The sequence below is a fragment of the Balaenoptera musculus genome, chromosome X, assembly GCF_009873245.2.
Source record: "Balaenoptera musculus isolate JJ_BM4_2016_0621 chromosome X, mBalMus1.pri.v3, whole genome shotgun sequence".
Lineage (NCBI taxonomy): Eukaryota > Metazoa > Chordata > Mammalia > Artiodactyla > Balaenopteridae > Balaenoptera > Balaenoptera musculus.
Window position 1 is genome coordinate 14,685,266 of NC_045806.1, and position 20,649 is coordinate 14,705,914.

The 20,649-nt window shown below is 40.5% G+C and overlaps 1 protein-coding gene across 4 annotated transcripts in view; it reads right to left on the bottom strand.

Moving 5' to 3' along the window:
- Window positions 1-16,183, bottom strand: part of RAI2 (retinoic acid induced 2) — a 402,071-nt gene extending 385,888 nt beyond the window's left edge. For 2 of the 4 annotated variants that reach the window (XM_036841002.1, XM_036841001.1), the window contains exon 1: window positions 15,884-16,183. The gene's annotated coding sequence lies outside the window, so the exon portion shown is untranslated. The remainder of the gene's footprint in view (window positions 1-15,883) is intronic. The other 2 variants (XR_005018443.1, XM_036841004.1) reach the window with 2 other exon arrangements.
- Between the last annotated feature and the right edge of the window lie 4,466 nt (window positions 16,184-20,649).

Consider the following 20,649-nt stretch of genomic DNA (forward strand, 5'->3'; position numbering starts at 1 on the left):
GCGCGGGCCCCTCATCATCGCAGCCTCTCTTGCTGCGGAGCACAGGCTCCAGACGCGCAGGCTCAGTAATTGTGGCTCACAGGCCTAGCCGCTCCATGGCATGTGGGATCCTCCCAGACCAGGGCTCAAACCCGTGTCCCCTGCACTGGCAGGCAGATTCTCAACCACTGCGCCACCAGGGAAGCCGAGCAATTCTTCATATTTTGGTTGTCACAAATGATTTGCCTATGTATGCTCTAAAAATGCTGCACAGGTCAACTCTCCAAAGGCACCTTGAGACTGCAGTCGGGTCTCCAGGTGGGAATTATAACACTCAACATCACTGCCACTTTCAGTGGGGACTGGTCTTTCTCTGGAGACTTTCCATGAAAGCAGCGATCTTGTCTGGGCAAACCTGCCCACTCTCTGTATCCATGTTTTATTTATTTATTTATTTAACGTTTTCATTGTAGTATAATTGCTTTACAATGGTGTGTTAGTTTCTGCTGTTCAACAAAGTGAATCAGTTATACATATACATATATCCCCATATCCCGTCCCTCTTGCATCTCCCTCCCTCCCACCCTCCCCATCCCACCCTTCTAGGTGGTCACAAAGCATCGAGCTGATCTCCCTGTGCTATGCGGCTGCTTCCCACTAGCTATCTATTTTACATTTCGTAGTGTATATATGTCCATATATACACTACCACTCTCTTACTTTGTCCCAGCTTACCCTTCCCCCTCCCCACGTCCTCAATTCCATTTTCTAGTAAGTCTGCGTCTTTATTCCCGTCTTGCCCCTAGGTTCTTCATGACCACTTTTTTTTTTCTTTAGATTCCATATATATGTGTTAGCATACAGCTATTTGTTCTTCTCTTTCTGACTTACTTCACTCTGTATGACAGACTCTAGGTCCATCCACCTCACTACAAATAACTCAATTTCGTTCCTTTTTATGGCTGAGTAATATTCCATTGTATATATGTGCCACATGTTCTTTATCCATTCAACTGGTGATGGACACTTAGGTTGCTTCCATGTCCTGTCTACTGTAAATAGAGCTGCAATGAACACTGTGGTACATGACTCTTTTTGAATTACGGTTTTCTCAGGGTATATGCCCAGTAGTGGGATTGCTGGGTCATATGGTAGTTCTATTTTTACTTTTTTAAGGAACCTCCATATTGTTCTCCATAGTAGCTGTATCAATTTACATTCCCACCAACAGTGCAAGAGGGTTCCCTTTTCTCCACACCCTCTTCAGCATTTATTGTTTCTAGATTTTTTGATGATGGCCATTCTGACTGGTGTGAGAGGATATAGCATTGTAGTTTTGATTTGCATTTCTCTAATGATTAATGATGTTGAGCATTCCTTCATGTGTTTGTTGGCAATCTGTATATCTTCTTTGGAGAAATGTCTGTTTAGGTCTTCTGCCCATTTTTGGATTGGGTTGTTTGTTTTTTTGATATTGAGCTGCATGAGCTGCTAGTAAATTTTGGAGATTAATCCTTTGTCAGTTGATTCATTTGCAAATATGTTCTCCCATTCTGAGGGTTGTCTTTTCATCTTGTTTATGGTTTCCTTTGCTGTGCAAAAGCTTTTAAGTTTCATTAGGTCCAATTTGTTTATTTTTGTTTTTATTTGCATTTCTCTAGGAGGTGGGTCAAAAGGATCTTACTGTGATTTACGTCATAGAGTGTTCTGCCTATGTTTTCCTCTAGGAGTTTGATAGTGTCTGGCCTTACCTTTAGGTCTTTAATCCATTTTGAGTTTATTTTTGTGTATGGTGTTAGGGAGTGTTCTAATTTCATTCTTTTACATGTACCTGTCCAGTTTTCCCAGCTCAACTTACTGAAGAGGCTGTCTTTTCTCCATTGTATATTCTTGCCTCCTTTATCAAAAATAAGGTGACCATATGTGTGCGGGTTTACCTCTGGGCTTTCTATCCTGTTCCATTGATCTATATTTCTATTTTTGTGCCAGTACCATACTGTCTTGATTACTGTAGCTTTGTAGGATAGTCTGAAGTCCGGGAGCCTGATTCCTCCAGCTCCGTTTTTCTTTCTCAAGATTGCTTTGGCTCTTCGGGGTCTTTTGTGTTTCCAAAGAAATTGTGAAATTTTTTGTTCTAGTTCTGTGAAAAATGCCAGTTGTAGTTTGATAGGGATTGCACTGAATCTGTAGATTGCTTTGGGTAGTATAGTCATTTTCACAATGTTGATTCTTCCAATCCAAGAACATGGTATATTTCTCCATCTATTTATATCATCTTTAATTTCTTTCATCAGTGTCTTATACTTTTCTGCATACAGGTCTCTTGTCTCCTTAGTTAGGTTTATTCCTAGGTATTTTATTCTTTTTGTTGCAGTAGTAAGGGGCAGTGTTTTCTTAATTGCACTTTCAGATTTTTCATCATTAGTGTATAGGAATGCAAGAGATTTCTGTGCATTAATTTTGTATCCTGCAACTTTATCAAATTCATTGATTAGCTCTAGTAGTTTTCTGGTGGCATCTTTAGGATTCTCTATGTATAGTTTCATGTCATCTGCAAACAGTGACAGTTTTACTTCTTCTTTTCCAATTTGGATTCCTTTTATTTCTTTTTCTTCTCTGATTGCTGTGGCTAAAACTTCCAAAACTATGTTGAATAATAGTGGTGACAGTGGGCAACTTTGTCTTGTTCCTGATCTTAGTGGAAATGGTTTCAGTTTTTCACCATTGAGGATGATGTTGGCTGTGGGTTTGTCATGTATTGCCTTTATTATGCTGAGGAAAGTTCTCTCTATGCCTACTTTCTGGAGGGTTTTTATCATAAATGGGTGTTGAATTTTGTCGAAAGCTTTCTCTGCATCGATTGAGATGATCATATGGTTTTTCTCCTTCAATTTGTTAGTATGGTGTATCACATTGATTGATTTGCGTATATTGAAGAATCCTTGCATTCCTGGAATAAACCCCACTTGATCATGGTGTATGATCCTTTTAATGTGTTGTTGGATTCTGTTTGCTAGTATTTTGTTGAGGATTTTTGCATCTATGTTCATCAGTGATATTGGCCTGTAGTTTTCTTTCTTTGTGACATCTTTGTCTGGTTTGGTATCAGGGTGACGGTGGCCTCATAGAATGAGTTTGGGAGTGTTCCTCCCTCTGCTATATTTTGGAAGAGTTTGAGAAGGATAGGTGTTAGCTCTTCTCTAAATGTTTGATAGAATTCGCCTGTAAAGCCATCTGGTCCTGGGCTTTTGTTTGTTGGAAGATTTTTAATCACAGTTTCAATTTCAGTGCTTGTGATTGGTCTGTTCATATTTTCTATTTCGTCCTGGTTCAGTCCCAGAAGGTTGTGCATTTCTAAGAATTTGTTCATTTTTGCCAGGTTGTCCATTATATTGGCATAGAGTTGCTTGTAGTAATCTCTCATGATCCTTTGTACTTCTGCAGTGTCAGTTGTTACTTCCCCTTTTTAATATCTAATTTTACTGATTTGAGTCTTCTCCCTTTTATTCTTGATGAGTCTGGCTAATGGTTTATCTATTTTGTTTATCTTCTCAAAGAACCAGCTTTTAGTTTTATTGATCTTTGCTATCGTTTCCTTCATTTCTTTTCCATTTATTTCAGATCTGATCTTTATGATTTCTTTCCTTCTGCTAACTTTGGGGGTTTTTTTGTTCTTCTTTCTCTAATCGCTTTAGGTGTAAGGTTAGGTTATTTATTTGAGATGTTTCTTGTTTCTTGAGGTAGGATTGTATTGCTATCAACTTCCCTCTTCGAACTGCTTTTGCTGCATCCCATAGGTTTTGGGTCGTCGTGTTTTCATTGTCATTTGTTTCTAGGTATTTTTTGATTTCCTCTTTGATTTCTTCAGGGATCTCTTGGTTATTAAGTACTGTATTGTTTAGCCTCCATGTGTTTGTATTTTTTACAGATCTTTTCCTGTAATTGATATATAGTCTCATAGCACTGTGGTCAGAAAAGATACTTGATACGATTTCAATTTTCTTCAATTTACCAAGGCTTGACTTGTGACCCAAGATATGATCTATCCTGGAGAATGTTCCATGAGCACTTGTGAAGAAAGTGTATTCTGCTGTTTTTGGATGAAATGTCCTATAAATATCAATTAAGTCCATCTTGTTTAATGTATCATATAAAGTTTGTGTTTCCTTATTTAGTTTCATTTTGGATGATCTGTCCATTGGTGAAAGTGGGGTGTTAAAGTCCCCTACTATGATTGTGTTACTGTCGCTTTCCCCTTTTATGGCTGTTAGTATTGACTTATGTATTGAGGTGCTCCTATGTTGGGTGCATAAATATTTACAATTGTTATATCTTCTTCTTGGATCGATCCCTTGATCATTATGTAGTGTCCTTCTTTGTCTCTTGTAATAGTCTTTGTTTTAAAGTCTGTTTTGTCTGATATGAGAATTGCTACTCCAGCTTTCTTTTGATTTCCATTTGCATGGAATATCTTTTTCCATCCCCTCACTTTCAGTCTGTATGTGTCCCTGGTCTGAATTGGGTCTCTTGTAGACAGCATATATACGGGTCTTGTTTTTGTATCCATTCAGCCAGTCTATGTCCTTTGGTTGGGGCATTTAGTCCATTTACATTTAAGGTAATTATCGATATGTATGTTCCTATGACCATTTTCTTAATTGTTTAGGGTTTGTTATTGTAGGTCTTTTCCTTCTCTTGTGTTTCCTGCCTAGAGAAGTTCCTTTAGCATTTGTTGTAAAGCTGGTTTGGTGGTGCTGAATTCTCTTAGCTTTTGCTTGTCTGTAAAGGTTTTAATTTCTCCATTGATTCTGAATGAGATCCTTGCTGGATAGAGTAATCTTGGTTGTAGGTTTTTCCCTTTCATCACTTTAAATATGTTCTGCCACTCCCTTCTGGCTTGCAGAGTTTCTGCTCAAAGATCAACTGTTAACTTTATGGGGATTCCCTTGTATGTTATTTGTTGTTTCTCCCTTGCTGCTTTTAATATTTTTTCTTTGTATTTAATTTTTGATAGTTTGATTAATATGTGTCTTGGCGTGTTTCTCTTTGGATTTATCCTGTATGGGACTCTGGGTGCTTCCTGGACTTGATTAACTATTTCCTTTCCCGTATTAGGGAAGTTTTCAACTATAATCTCTTCAAATATTTTCTCAGTCCCTTTCTTTTTCTCTTCTTCTTCTGGGACCCCTATAATTCGAATGTTGGTGCGTTTAATGTTGTCCCAGAGGTCTCTGAGACTGTCCTCAATTCTTTTAATTCTTTTTTCTTTATTCTGCTCTGCAGTAGTTATTTCCACTATTTTATCTTCCAGGTCACTTATCCGTTCTTCTGCCTCAGTTATTCTGCTATTGATCCCTTCTAGAGAATCTTTAATTTCATTTATTGTGTTGTTCATCAATGTTTGTTTGTTCTTTAGTTCTTCCAAATCCTTGTTAAACGTTTCTTGTATTTTCCCCATTCTATTTCCAAGATTTTGGATCATGTTTACTATCATTATTCTGAATTCTTTTTCAGGTAGATTGCCTATTTCCTCTTCATTTGTTAGGTCTGGTGGGTGTTTGCCTTGCTCCTTCATCTGGTGTGTGTTTCGCTGTCTTCTCATTTTGCTTAACATACTGTGTTTGGGGTCTCCTTTTCGCAGGTTGCAGGTTCGTAGTTCCCATTGTTTTTGGTGTCTGCCCCCAGTGGGTAAGGTGGGTTCAGTGGGTTGTGTAGGCTTCCTGGTGGAGGAGACTAGTGCCTGTGTTCTGGTGGATGAGGCTGGATCTTGTCTTTCTGGTGGCAGGTCCACGTCTGGTGGTGTGTTTTGGGGTGTCTGTGACCTTATTATGATTTTAGGCAGCCTCTCTGCTAATGGATGGGGTTGTGTTCCTGTCTTGCTAGTTGTTTGGCATAGGGTGTCCAGCACTGGAGCTTGCTGGTCGTTGAGTGGAGCTGGGTCTTGGTGTTGAGATGGAGATCTCTGGGAGATTTTCGCCATTTGATATTACGTGGAGCTGGGAGGTCTCTGGTGGACCAGTGTCCTGAACTTGGGTCTCCCACCTCAGAGGCACAGCCCTGATGCCTGGCTGGAGCACCAAGAGCCTGTCATCCGCACGGCTCAGAATAAAAGGGAGAAAAAAAGAAAGAAAGAAAGAAAAAGATAAAATAAAGTAAGATAAAAGTTATTAAAATACAAAAAAAATAATTATTAAAATAATTTTTAAGGAATTAAAAAAAACAAAGAAAGAAAGAAGAGAAAACCAAGACAAAAAACAAATCCACCAATTATAACAAATGCTGAAAACTATACTGAAAAAAAACCAAAAAACGGACAGAGAGAACCCTAGGACAAATGGTAAAAGCAAAGCTATACAGAAAAAATCACCTACAGAAGCATACGCATACACACTCACAAAAAGAGAAAAAGGGGGGGAATATATATATATCATTGCTCCCAAAGTCCACCTCCTCAATTTGGGATGATTTGTTGTCTATTCAGGTATTCCACAGATGCAGGGTACATCAAGTTGACTGTGGAGATTTAATCCACTGCTCCTGAGGCTGCTGGGAGAGATTTCCCTTTCTATTCTTTGTTCGCACAGCTCCCGGGGTTCAGCTTTAGATGTGGCCCCACCTCTGCATGTAGGTCGCCTGAGGGCATCTGTTCTGCACTCACACAGGACGGGGTTAAAGGAGCAGCTGCTTCGGGGGCTCTGGCTCACTCAGGCCGGGGGGAGGGAGGGTTACGGATGCGGGGCGAGCCTGCGGCGGCAGAGGCTGGCGTGACATTGCACCAGCCTGAGGCACGCCATGCGTTCTCCCGGGGAAGTTGTCCCTGGATCACGGGACCCTGGCAGTGGCGGGCTGCACAGGCTCCTGGGAGGGGAGGTGTAGAGAATGACCTGTGCTCGCACACAGGCTTCTTGGTGGCGGCAGCAGCAGCCTTAGCATCTCATGCCCGTCTCTGGTGTCCGCGCTGTAGCCGTGGCTCGCACCCATCTCTGAAGCTCCTTTAAGGGGTGCTCTTAATTTCCTCTCCTCGTGCACCAGGAAACATAGAGGCAAGAAAAAGTCTCTTGCCTCTTCGGCAGCTCCAGACCTTTTCCCAGGCTCCCTCCCGCCTAGCCGTGGCGCACTAGCCCCCTTCAGGTTGTGTTCACGCCACCTGCGATCCGAACTCTGAAGCCTGAGCCTCAGCTCCCAGCCCCCACCTGCCCCAGTGGGTGAGCAGACAAGCCTCTCGGGCTGGTGAGTGCTGGTCGGCACCGTTCCTCTGTGCGGGAATCTCTCCGCTTTGCCCTCCGCACCCCTGTGGCTGTGCTCTCCTCCGTGGCTCCGAAGCTTCTTCCCCCCTCCGCCACCCGCAGTCTCCGCCCGCGAAGGGGCTTCCTAGTGCGTGGAAACCTTTCCTCCTTCACAGCTCCCTCCCACTGGTGCAGGTCCCGTCCCTATTCTTTTGCCTCTGTTTTTTCCTTTTTCTTTTGCCCTACCCAGGTACGTGGGGAGTTTCTTGCCTTTTGGGAGGTCTGAGGTCTTCTGCCAGCATTCAGTAGGTGTTCTGTAGGAGTTGTTCCACATGTAGATGTATTTCTGATATATTTGTGGGGAGGACGGTTATCTCCACATCTTACTCTTCTGCCATCTTGAAGCTCCTCGTGTATCCATGTTTTAAAAGGCGAAATCCGGGACTTCCCTGGTGGCGCAGTGGTTAAGAATCTGCCTGCCAATGCAGGAGACACAGGTTCAAGCCCTGGTCCAGGACAATCCCACATGCTGCGGAGCAACTAAGCTGGTGCACCACAACTACTGAGCCTGCACTCTAGAGCCCGTGAGCCGCAACTACTGAGCCCGGGTGCCAGAACTACTGAAGCCTGCACACGTACAGCCCGTGCTCTGCAACAAGAGCAGCCACTGCAATGAGAAGCCTCTGCACCACAACGAAGAGCAGCCCCCACTCGCCGCAACTAGAGAAAGCCCACACACAGCAACGAAGACCCAACGCAGCCAAAGAAAATTTTTTTAATTAAAAAAAAAAAAAGAATGTGACTCCAATAAACAAATTAACATGCCAGAAAGAAAAGCGGTGTGGTGGATGCTGTGGTGAGCCTTCCAGCTCTAGCCTTCAGGACAGACACGCTCATCCCCCAGCTGCTGTGTTTGAGGCTGACAGGTCTCAGCTGAGGCCCCATCTGGGAACTGCCCTCAGCCAAAGAGAGCCACCTCACCCAAAGTCACACCCCCAAAGGCGGGTAGCTCACATCCAATGACCAGTGGGTGAGGAGGCATAAATTCTTGACCCCCTTGCCTCAGAGAAGACAACAGGGAAGGGCCATCCCAGCTGCAGAGCTCCCATGATTTGAGCTGAGGCCTTAGTAGTGACTGACTCCTCCCCCTGCTGAATCCTGCTGCCTTCATTCCCCCACAAGAGCACTCCACCATTAACTTCTGCAGGTAAACATCTGTCTCAGCGCCTCAGACAGTTGAAGATGTAACAAATACCCATGTAGCCTACACCTGGATCCAACAAGTACTCTCCTTTTGCTATATTTTAACTCTTTCTCTCCATATATACATATTATAACTTATATGTGTGTCATATATACACACACACACATATTTCCCCAAATTTTTACTTCGAAAATTGTCAAACCTACAGAAGGACTAACACCACCATCCCTCACATACTCCCACTGAGATTCAATAATTATTAGCATTTTAGCATACTTTCTTTTCCCTATCTTTTGTTTTTCCTATACCATTTGAAAGTAGGTTTGAAGACATCATCTCACTTGTCTCCTAAATACTTCTGTAGGCATTGCTCAAAAATAAGTGCAATCTACACCACCACAATGCTATCATCACACCTAAGAAAATTAACAATTGCATTAATGACAGGTTTAAATTTTTTCAATTTTGTTTTCAATGATACTCTAATCAAACATTTGTGAAACCCTTGGGGTTTCTTAGAATGAAGTTTGAAAACCACTTTTCTAGAGTAATAACCTAGAAAGCATAGGCCCATCTGAGAAAAAAAGGATGAGTCTTTAATATGAGTAACTAACAAAGCTTGACTCCCACTGCCCCCCACCAACAGACCCAAATAGTATTCTATAGCCTTGTGTATCACATCCATCACACATTAGAATACCTACCTGCATACACAGATACATGCTAAGGTCTATGAATTGGTTAATATTCTTTAGTAATTGACAAGCTGGGAAGTGTGCCTATGTGAACACTTCTGTTCTCAAGCCCACAGTTCGTAAATTTGGTAACAGCTTTTCTTATTAGTATCCTTAGGCAGATCAAAAGGGTGTTAAAACAATAATTACTCTAGGAGCCCAGTAAGTAAGTATAAGTACAGGATACTGCATTGTCAGGCACCACAAAAACATATCAATGTGTTATATCTTCCTTAAATAGACATCATTCATCACTTAAGTAAACCAATTAATTTGAAAACAAAAGCGCTAATAGAGAAAAGTGATATCCACTAAAATGTACATTTTATTTCAGGAACATCACTTTTAAGAAAGTTACTTACTTGGAAATTCACTTAAATGGTGCCATTAAAAACTTGAAGTATCAACATTCTTGGGAAATGATTATGTTAGCAATGCGAATGTACAAGTGCCTCCTCAAGCTGGGCTTGAATGGTCCTGTCCAAGTCAGATATCTCAGTTAGGCAGGGCCTTTATCTGGCCATTTAGGGATAAGGATAATATATTGGACCATGAGCATGCATATATATGTTCCTCTCTCTCTCTCTCCCTCTCTCTCTCTCTCTCTCTCTCTGTCTGGTGCACGCGTGCGTGCTTTCTCACACACGCGTGCAGGCGCGTGCACACACACATCACTCTTCCTGTGTTTGAGATGGGAAAAGAAAAGAAACCTACCGTTGCCTACATCTTGAAGGCTGGCAGCTGGCATTTCCTTTAAACAGACATCTAAAATAGCTTTTGTTTAAAACAACAACATGGATTTCAAGGATTAAAAAGCAAGTATTTCAAGGGTCATATGACAGGTGGAATGTAAGAACAAGGAAGTTCATTCCACTAAACACAACCCACTGTGGTCCAGCCCCTGCTTCCCAAGCCTGATCTGGATGCCAAAGACCATCCCTGATGGTATCACTTGTGACTCAGATTGAAGGGAGGCTAGTGCTCTCCTTGTAGCCAGAGGGAAAGTCATTCCCCTTCCCATGGGCTGTCACTCAAATCTCTCTAAATTACAAGTCAAGGGAAAAACCAGTCACCCTGCACTTGTCAATGCAGTGAACTAAGCAGAGCAGAGCTAAAGTTACTAGAGCCAGTAGATTCCACATATTTTTGAATTGTGACCTGAATAAGAAACCACATTTTACATGGCAACCCAGTTCCTAAATACAGTATAGATTCCAAACTAAGACAAACATTTTCCAAAATAATACCGCCCTCTGATATTTTCTATTTCATTTTTTTTAAATGCTAGTCCCAACTCATTAAACTGATGTCACCACCACTGACGGGAAATGACCTGCAGTGTGAAAGACACAATGCTAGAGGGCCAAAACCCAAACTGTATTTTTGTACTAGAGTGGATTCACAGAAGATCTTTGGCTCTGGCTTTACTTAGGGCTGACTAAAATCCCTCTATTTGCCAATGGAACCTTTTCTGAAACTATGTCCAGCTGAGATCTCGGGGCCAGCCTGGTCCAACTGCATAACTGTCCCTTTCAGCACTTTTCTTTTAGATCACGTATTCCATTCTCTGTGAATATTACTTGAATTAAAATTAGCCTTTTTAAATTACGCATACATTTACAGTGTAAATGATCCAAACAATAAAGCCTCTCCACACCTACTCTTATCCACTGCCCAGGAGAGCCACAGTAAACATCCAGACAAGTATCTTCCGCCTTTTGTGATGCATTCACGTATTACCCATAACCACACATAAATGGTTTTTAATAATGCAAATAGAATTGCATTACATTTACTGTTCTGTGACTTGCTGTCTGAACTTAAGAGGTATGTCTTTGTGAGTCAGGACAAATTTTAAATTCGTTTATGTAGACTGACTGCATTCTTTTTTTCAATAGTATTTTGTTGAGGAATGATTTATATACAATAAATGCACATAAGTACAGCTTGAGGACTGTATATCCTCGTGTGACCACCATCCAGATCAATATGTAGAATTTCCACCTCCTCAGAAGGATCCGCTCATGCCCCTTCAAGTCAATACCACCGCCCACAGAGGTAACCACTACTCAGACTTCCAACACCAAGCATTAGTTTTCCTATTAAACTTCACATTCATGGACTCATATAGTAAATATTCTTCTGTGTCTGGATTCTTTCATGCCACATAACACCTTTGAGATTCATCCATGTTTTTGCACATATTGGTAGTTTTGCGTTTTTTTGTTTTTGTTGCTGAGTGGTATTCCCACCACAATTGGGGTTGTTTTCAGTTAGGGGCTCTTGTGAATGAAGCTACTATGAACATTCTTTTAGAAACTTTTCTGTGGACATGTGCACTCATTTCTCTTGAGAATGTACTTATAATTGTTGGGTCATAGGTAGTGTATGTTTAATTTTATTAGAGACTACCAAACATTTTTCCACAGAGACTAAACCATTTTATACTCCTACCAACAGTGTATGGAGTTCCAATTGTTCCAATCCTCGCCAGCACTTTGCATTGTCAGTCCTTTGTATTGTTAGCCATTCTGGTGGATGCATGCTGGTATCGCCTTACAATTTTAATTTGCATTTTCCTGATGACCAGTGATATTGAGCACTTTTTCACGTGCTTATTGACCATTCCTATATCTTCTTTTATGGAGTGCCCGTTCAAGAATTTTGCCCATTTTAAAATTGGGTTGCTCATCGTTTTGTTATCAATTTATAGAATTTTTAACATATAATGGATACAAGTCCTCTATCAGACACATGCATTGTGAATATTTTCAGTCTAAGGCTTGCTTTTCACATTAGTATCTGCCACATTCTTTTTAATGGATGCACATTTTTCCCACTGTAGTAGCAGTTTCTTAATTTATGTTACCATTATTAATGGATATTTACACTCATAGGGAAAATTTTGTGCTTCAGTGGAAAACTGTACATTGTTTAGAGAACACTGCTCTTGGTTATCTGATTCTGATTTTCCATTCTATAAATTGTATATAACTGATAGCAATGCAAAATAATTCTTATCTATAGACATGCAAATAAATTGTCTGGTGAAGATTCAATTGACTTTCCTCCCCAGTTATGGGAAAAGCCAATTTTTTCTTCATTTGCACTTTAATTTTAATGTTTCTAATCTGTAAATGTGTCTGTTCTTTGGATTGTCCTTTAAAATGGTTGTGACATCTAACGAGTTCCCTCATAAGTAATGAGTTAATAAAATCTCTAACATGTGTTCCTTTTATATCTGTACATGAGGCATATTTTAGCTTTTTAAAAATTATTCTTTAACACATTGTTTCTAATTTTTTATCCTGTTACAGAGGATGCTGCAACACTTACTGCACATTTATCTCTGCATAGAAGTCTCAAGACTAAGAAGTCCTCATGCTCTCTCACACTCCAAATCAAACCAACTTTAAGGAATGGATTTAACAAGTTCAGCTACATGAAGGCACAGAAGACGAATAGACAGAACTTGTACTGTAACAAGGGGAAAGGTCAAATTAGGCTCAAACCAAAGAAATCAAACTAATGGTAGAATTTCAAGCATAGTAAGACAAGGTGAATGAGGAATGCCTTTGTTTATTGGGCACCTACTAATCCCAGACTACTGTGCTAGGCACTGATGACACAATCTTTGCCTTCAAGAAGCTCAGGAATTAGTGGTTTACAGGACTATTAAAAGAGGTAGGAAAGACAAGGTCAAAGACGGTGCCACCAAAGATCAAGGAAACAGACACTGGAGACCTCAGCTTGAAGCACCAAGGTGGAAGATTCTCGAAAGATTACTGGGAAGCTGATGAAGAATCTCTGAAAATCCCCAACCCTACCCTGACGTGTCTGCAGCAGTGAAGTTCATGATTCTCATGAGTTCTTCAGGAAGCTTCTGTAAATCTCAGTCTGCCCATATGTCCCAGTTGTGGAGAAAAACGGCTTCTTTTCTTCTACCTTCAAACTTCAGGCCAGTTCCTCTCATCAACAAACTCTAAACCAGAACTATACTGAGACAGGGGTTCTGCGAGATGTGGTTCTCAGCTTCTCTTCTGCAAAGCAGAGATTCTAGAAGGGGGAGGTGGTGATGCTGAGTTGAGACCTGGCACACAGCTGGGGCTCACTACATGGTGACCATCAACCCTGCCGTCCATGAAGTGGCAGGGACACTGAGCAAGTGTTCACCTTCCCAGCATTTGAAAGTACAGCTGACCCTTGAACAACCCAAATCTGAGCTGTGCGGGTCCACTTATGCGTGGATTTTTCCCAATAGTAAATACTACAGTACTACACAATCCACGGATGGTTGAATCCGCAGATGCAATACCTCAGATTTGGAGGAACTGCATGTACAGAGGAACCAGGTATACGGAGAGAGCCAACTATAAATTATACATGGGTTTTTGACTTTGCAGAGGGTCAGAGCCCCTAACCCCCACGTTGTTCAAGGGTCAACTGTACCATTTTTCTTGTAGGATTTCTGTCCGTTGATTGTCCAGTCTCCCCTTTCCCCTACTTCATTGTGCAGGGGCCAAACAAGGACCCTGCAGTCACAATCCTAGAAGGCAACTGCTGAATAATTCAGTAGTATTGAAAAATACATGAAAGGATTTACAGGTTTGTACTAACAACCCTAGCATAAAAGTGAGACTTGAGGTCTAGCCCTGGCTTTGGCACTAGCAGCTCTATGATTTGGGGAAAACCACTGAACCTTCTTATAACTGTTTCACTGAAAAATTCAAAAGGCTGTGATACTGAGAAGAGCACATCATGTCTGGGGTGTTCTTCCCAAGAAGGCATAACCCCAGTCCAATCATGAGAACACATCAGACAAACTCAAATTGAGGGACATTCTACAAAATGACTGACCAGTACTCTTTTCAAAAGTGTCAAGGTCAGGAAGAACAGAAAGACTGAGAACTGCCACAGATGGGAAGGGACTAAGGAGACATGAGAATTAAATAAAATATAGGATCTTGGATTGACTCCTGGAAGCAAAAAAGATTTTTAACGGAAAACCTGGTGAAATACAAATAGAGTCTGGAGTTAATAGCATTCTACCAATGTTAATTTGTGAGTTTTGATAATTGTATCACATTTGTGGAAGCTGTTAACATTAGGGGAAGCTGGGTGAAGGGTGTATGGAACTCTCTGTACTATTTTTGTAAATCTTCTGTAAATCCAAAATTATCCCAAAATAAAATGTTAAAAATTAAAACCGTGCTATTTAAACAGTATCAAAATTGAATTCATCATTTTGTATTGGGCCCTGCGAATTATGTAGCTGGTCCTGCATGGAAGTGTTACCAAGGCTGTTGCCCCAGAACCAAGTAAACTTGCAGAAAAGCATATCCTCTAGCTGTGTTCACAGGACAGGAACAAGAGAGTCCATCGACAAGAAAACTGGTGAAACTTGTTCAGCTTCAAAAGTGGGACAAAGGTTGCCCTGCAGCTCATTACCATCTCATTGTAATCTTAAGATCTCTGCCTGTCCTCACCATGATGGTTTGACCTGCTTCAGACCCAAATGCCAAAGGACCATACAAGGGCAGAAAAGAGGTGGCACCCCAGTTCCAGGAAGAACCCCACCTATTCCCAGAAAAATCAATGTATATGACTCCCTCTCATTAACCTTGCCCTTAAAATCTTGTCTTAACCATCACCCAGGTGAGAAGTTGATTGGCGACCTAAGTTCTCACTTCTCCATCCTCGGGCCATTGAATTAATTTAATTGCCCTCAGCTTCGATCTCAGCTTGGGTTTAGTTTTTGGCTGTCAGAACCCGAACAGAAAAAGAAACTTCCCCCTGAGGCAGGGGGGCCTTGGCCAGGCTAGGGCCCAAGTGGGGGACCAGACAACCTAATTCGGTAACAGAAGTATATGGAAAACTGTGTAAAACCCGTTTCCCGTGATGCAAAATAATGAAGCGGCAACAAAACAATTCCCATGAGCTCCAGGGGAAACTGGAAGGAGCAGAGATAAGAGCTGCGCCATCTGATGGGTCTTGTGGACAGAAATGAGGATGGTTCTGAGCCAACGACTAAGGAGCAGATGGGACAAATAACTATCTCAGCTGATAGCTAAGAAAAATGACCAGAAACTGATTCTGAAACCCTCCCCCCAGCCTTGGCACTGTGTAAGACCCCCTACAACATACGAGCAGTTCTGATTAAAACCCCCGCCAGCTGGTATTCTCCCAAACCTATCTCCGTTCATGTCCTCGGTTCTCTCCTTGTAGTTCTGGGAAACTCACAAGCCTTGTATGACTAAGGCTCAGTTTCCACTCCAACACATGGAGGCTGAAATCGGAGACTAAGGGTGACGTCACCAAGATGGCGTCACACGTCACTCCGACTTCGCTCACCCTCTCAGGAACAACCAACGACCATTGGTGAACCGGACGCCACTGAGAGCAGCCTAGAACGCGGGGGTGAGGCGGAAGCACCCTCTGCATCGCAGAGACCAAGACAGACGGCATAGAAAGGTCAGAGAAGCGGCTACACACACCACACTGCCCCTCCCCCAGGCCAGCGCAGCCCCACACGGTCGTCTCCCCTGAGCCTCCGGGTCCTCCAGTGCGAAAAGGGCGGGGGTGGGGGGAGAAGCCAGCTCGCCCAGCACTGTGGGTCACTGTGTGGGAGCCCCTACTCCAGTCTCGCCCCACAGGGCTTGCCCAGTGGGAATCTGCCTGTGACCGAGAAGGGGCCGAGGGACTGGCAACAACCAGCACTTGGACCTGGGCTAAGTTCGTACCTGCAGCGCCCGAGCAGTAGTCCCAAGCAGCCGCTCTGCTCAGCTGCAGCACTCTGACCGGGGAACTCGGTGGGACCCTCAAACGAGGATTTCTGCTGGCCCTAGAGCCTGACTTGCCCACCCAGGCAAGGAGCTGAGGAGAGCATCTCCCGGCCCCGTCTCACCAGAGGAGCGGACACCTGGAAGCTGCGCGGCCGACAGCGCGGGAGCTGAGAGGTGGGTGGGCGGGGCTGACAGCCTCCCGAGAAAAGCCGGAATCGCGTGCAGGGTTCCCGTGCTACCGCCCAAGTGAGGGGAATTAATTCAGAGCCGAGGCTGAGAGTAGTTGCCGGCCTACCCTGCCTGGAAAGCCTGGCGTTACCCAACCCAGTCCTGCTAAGGCAAGTGAGCTAAAACAGAGCCCTGCCCACTGTGACTCCCGAGGGCGGGGCGGGGCGATTGGCCCAAAGGGGCTGGAAAGATTACCTGAAAGCTGTGTAATCAAAATAGAAATTAAGTTTTTATAGAAAAATGTTTCTTGCCCACCTGTGTTGGTGTCCTGAGATTTAAACCTGTCATCCGTCAATCTTTCAGATTAATATTGCTAATTATTTGAGATTACCAATTATTCCATCTCAAAGTGGATGAGCAGATTTTTTTATCATGGTGAAAAAATTCATTGCACATTTAACGTATTAAAATAAGTTAGGGTGAAGGAAGGAGTGACAAGTGCTTTTTAGTCCTACACAACAGTGATTGTGGTTAGATTGCTACTGTTGCAGAATGCTGCAAAGATAATTCTTTACTCTATGTGGATATGGGCTATAAAGAAAGGCGAAAACCAGAGCTGAACATCGAAGCCTTGCTGACCAAAATTAAAATATTGGCATATATTTAAATAAATATTAAAGTATAAAATAATATGCTTTAGTAACACTTATGTTTTACCCAGGAAGGACAAAACACTTCCAAAGTTTTCAACATCCTTTCAATTATATCCACAATTATCGTTACTGGGTTAAACTATTTCTGTTTTGCTTATCAAGCAAGAAAGCAAACATTCTCACTGTGTCACATTTATGAAACTGGCTGGAAAATGCTATCATTAAATTAAAAACACTATAGATGACATTAAATAAAAGTTCTATAAAATTACTACATTAAAAAAACAATAAGCGTCTGTATTAAGAATATTTTAAATGTTTATTCATTGTATTTATTTAGAAAACAAAATAAATTAACGATAAATTTATTTATCAAAAACAAGTCTTATGAGCAGACATTTAAAGTGTTTAACGTTGGACTGATACAATAACAAAACTGACCTGTGAAATTTTGTAGATAGAAAAGGTCTAATTTAGTTTAAATAAGATCTGAAACACCTTTATGAAACTTATTTTGCTCAGTGTGATTTTAAAGAAGTTATGTGTATATTACTATGACTCAAACTGTGGGGACAATTTTAAACACTTAAAAAAAAATAAAGTTCATTCTAAACTGTGCTATCCAGTATAGTAGCCACTATTCACATGTGACTTTAAATTTAAATTTTAATTAGCTAAAATGAGATATAATTTAAAATCTAATTCCTCCATCTAATTAGCCACATCTCAAGTGCTCAAAAGCCACATGTGGCTAGCTATTACCATACTGGACAATGTAAAATTATAGAATATTACCAACATAATGGAAAGTTCTATTGGACAGGGCTGGTCAACTAACTTATATAAGCAACCACCATAATAAAGTTAATCATATAAATCTTGAAAAACTTCTGTAAATATTAAGTTTTTGTTTTTGTAATTTTGCTTCTAATCCAGGGAATCTTTCAGATACCACAAAATACAAATCAAATTTGAAATCTGCATATACAATTTGAAATTTAATCTTGCCTAGGATATAAATTTACTTTTCTATATTAACTCTATTACTAGTAGTTTGTAAAATTTTTTGTGAAACTGAATGGCGAAGCCAAAGACTAATTTAGATGAATTAATCTGAAGTTAAAAGTCTGGAAGACTTTTTGGTTTCAATTATCTACTTCTTAAGACCACTGTAGGCATAGCCTAAACATATAAAGATATGCATAGAAATACTATAGTTTTATTAAGCTAAAGGCAACTAATAGCAAATTATTTATTTGAAGAACAGTCTTAAAAATTAAATCTTATATCTTATCTTTATAAAACTAATTATATTATACTTCACTAAAATACTCAAAGTTGAATTCAATTTTCAAAAGATATATCATATGAAAATATGTATCTGTTCTACCAACTGATCACATAAAACCATCTTAAACTATCTCACAAGTCACAAAAATAACAAGACTTCACACAAACTATCCTGTTTGACATACTTATTACTTTCTATTGAATTTCTTCTTTGCCTTATTAAAAAACAGAACTTAATTAATGTCTATTACCTAAGACAAAGCCATGGGTCACAAGCAAATGGCCATAACTAAAGATTGAACTCTCACAAGGAAAAAATTTGCTCTTTGAACAATAACAAGGAACACTATAAAACAAATGTAACTGAGGACCGTTCAACAGGTTGAAAGCTGAAAGATGGCATTGTAACTGACAAAATGTTTCTTAAACACAAATGATCAAACGATGAAATTATATAATATTTCCTATGGCTGAAACATTCAAGAACTTTAAAATAAAGTGATTAAGTTAAAAATAAAATCCTAGTAAACAGCAAGGATTTACTGTACAGCACAGGGAATATCTTGTGATAACCTATAACGGAAAAGAATCTGAAAAAGAATATATATGTATGTATAACTGAATCATTTTGCCGTACACTAGAATCTAACAGAACACTGCAAATGAACTACACTTCAATAAAAAAAAAAGAATCCTAGGAAGGGAGTAAGCAGGAAGCCTTCATGGAGGAAGTGGCATTCAGTGTGAGGATTCAGATGTGACAGTAGGCAGGGGAGGCAGGAGTGGCCAGGCTGGGGAGCCGGTGGATTGCACCCTGAGTATTAAAAAAAAAAATTATATTTATGAGCAAAATGGTATGATTTTTTAATTCTCCAATAATCCCACCAACATCCTTTAAGATCATTTTTTTCTAATTGAATTCCTGATAAAAATTTTTTTCATTTAAACTTTGTAAGATTTAAACTTGTATGCATTTCAACTAGAATTAATCATAAAAACACAGTAAACATATTAAAACCTTTACGTAGACATTTCAGAAATCAAAAAAAAAAAGTTAGTGTCTAAATCTTGTCAGATTCTTTATATTCACAGTGATATATTCTTAAATTTAAATTACCTCAATGGAACCAAAAAGTCTAATATGATTTTCTATGTTGACTCTTAGCAAACTTCGGTGATAAAATATTATCAGGAGTTAATTAAAAGAATTCTGTTCTTATCAGAAGTAGATCAAAAGAACATAGGTCTCATCTCTGGAAAGCTTATGTTAAACAATATGATGTCAATCCTATGAATCCCCTACTGATGGATGTATAAGAAAGCCAGGTGGCATGGACATATATACAGTACCAAATGTAAAACTGATAGCTAGTGGGAAGCAGCCGCATAGCACAGGGAGATCAGCTGGGTGCTTTGTGACCACCTAGAGGGGTGGGATAGGGAGGGTGGGAGGGAGGGAGACGCAAGAGGGAAGAGATATGGGGATATATGTATACGTATAGCTGATTCACTTTTTTATAAAGCAGAAACTAAATGGCAAAGCAATCATACTACAATAAAGATGTTAAAAAAAAAAAGCCAGCACGCATGTTTTGGTTATATGTAAACCATACCACCCTTCTGAATCAGTGTAGCTTAACCTAAGCTCTGTACTGCAGATTCACTTGACATATTGAGTGTCTATTACCTGCAAGTTCCTATGCTCGGAATTATGATTTCCCTATCCAACTGTGGCTCTCTACGTCACTACCTGTATCTGTATCACTGACATTCAGATTTCATCTGTCATTAACAGCTAAATGTACTATTCTCATTCTACATTAAAACAGCAATTAAAAAGATCCTTAGGAGTCTACAACCATTCCTTTATTCAGAGGTTCTTACTGCAATATTGCCCATCACTTTATTCATGAGATGAAACATTAGACAACTTCATAATGCAATTCTGCCTCCCTTGTGGGCAAACAAAGAACATAGGTTATTTCTTTAGGTGTGAATGCTGAACTACAATGCCACTACATCAGGCTAATTTTGGAATTAATAACTTGAGAAACTTAAAGGATGGTACAACAGTGAAAAAAAAAAGTTGGATGACTGACATTCAAGTACTTCAGTCAGCTAAGCCAGTATCTCTTGGCTCTGACTCTGTCGAAGGAGTCGTTGCTGGAGGCAGCTGTGATTCGGATGTGGACTTCTTGTGGTCATATCTAAGACTGCGAATACAACTATTGATAGCTTTCACACACAATTCCCAGTCATATCCAGTTGCTGATAGATCACAAGTCGGGTAGATGTCTTGGAGAAACTCTGGTGGTAAAGTCCAAAAATATAACAGTTAATTAGAAATCACTTCTCAGAGAAATGAATTTATTCAACCTTAGTACTATTGCTATGTCTGTGAAAGGGTCATTAAGACTTTAATTAATTAAAACACATGGACTATAGCTATTATTAAATTAGCTGAACAAATCTTTTCATCAGAAAGGATAGTAATATGAAATAGCACCATTCTTAAATCACACAAAAAATACCAAAATACCCCATGATCTGGTTATGTAGCAAGATCTGCTCTCTTTAGTACCCAACAGAAACTTTTCTTATTCTTAAATTTAT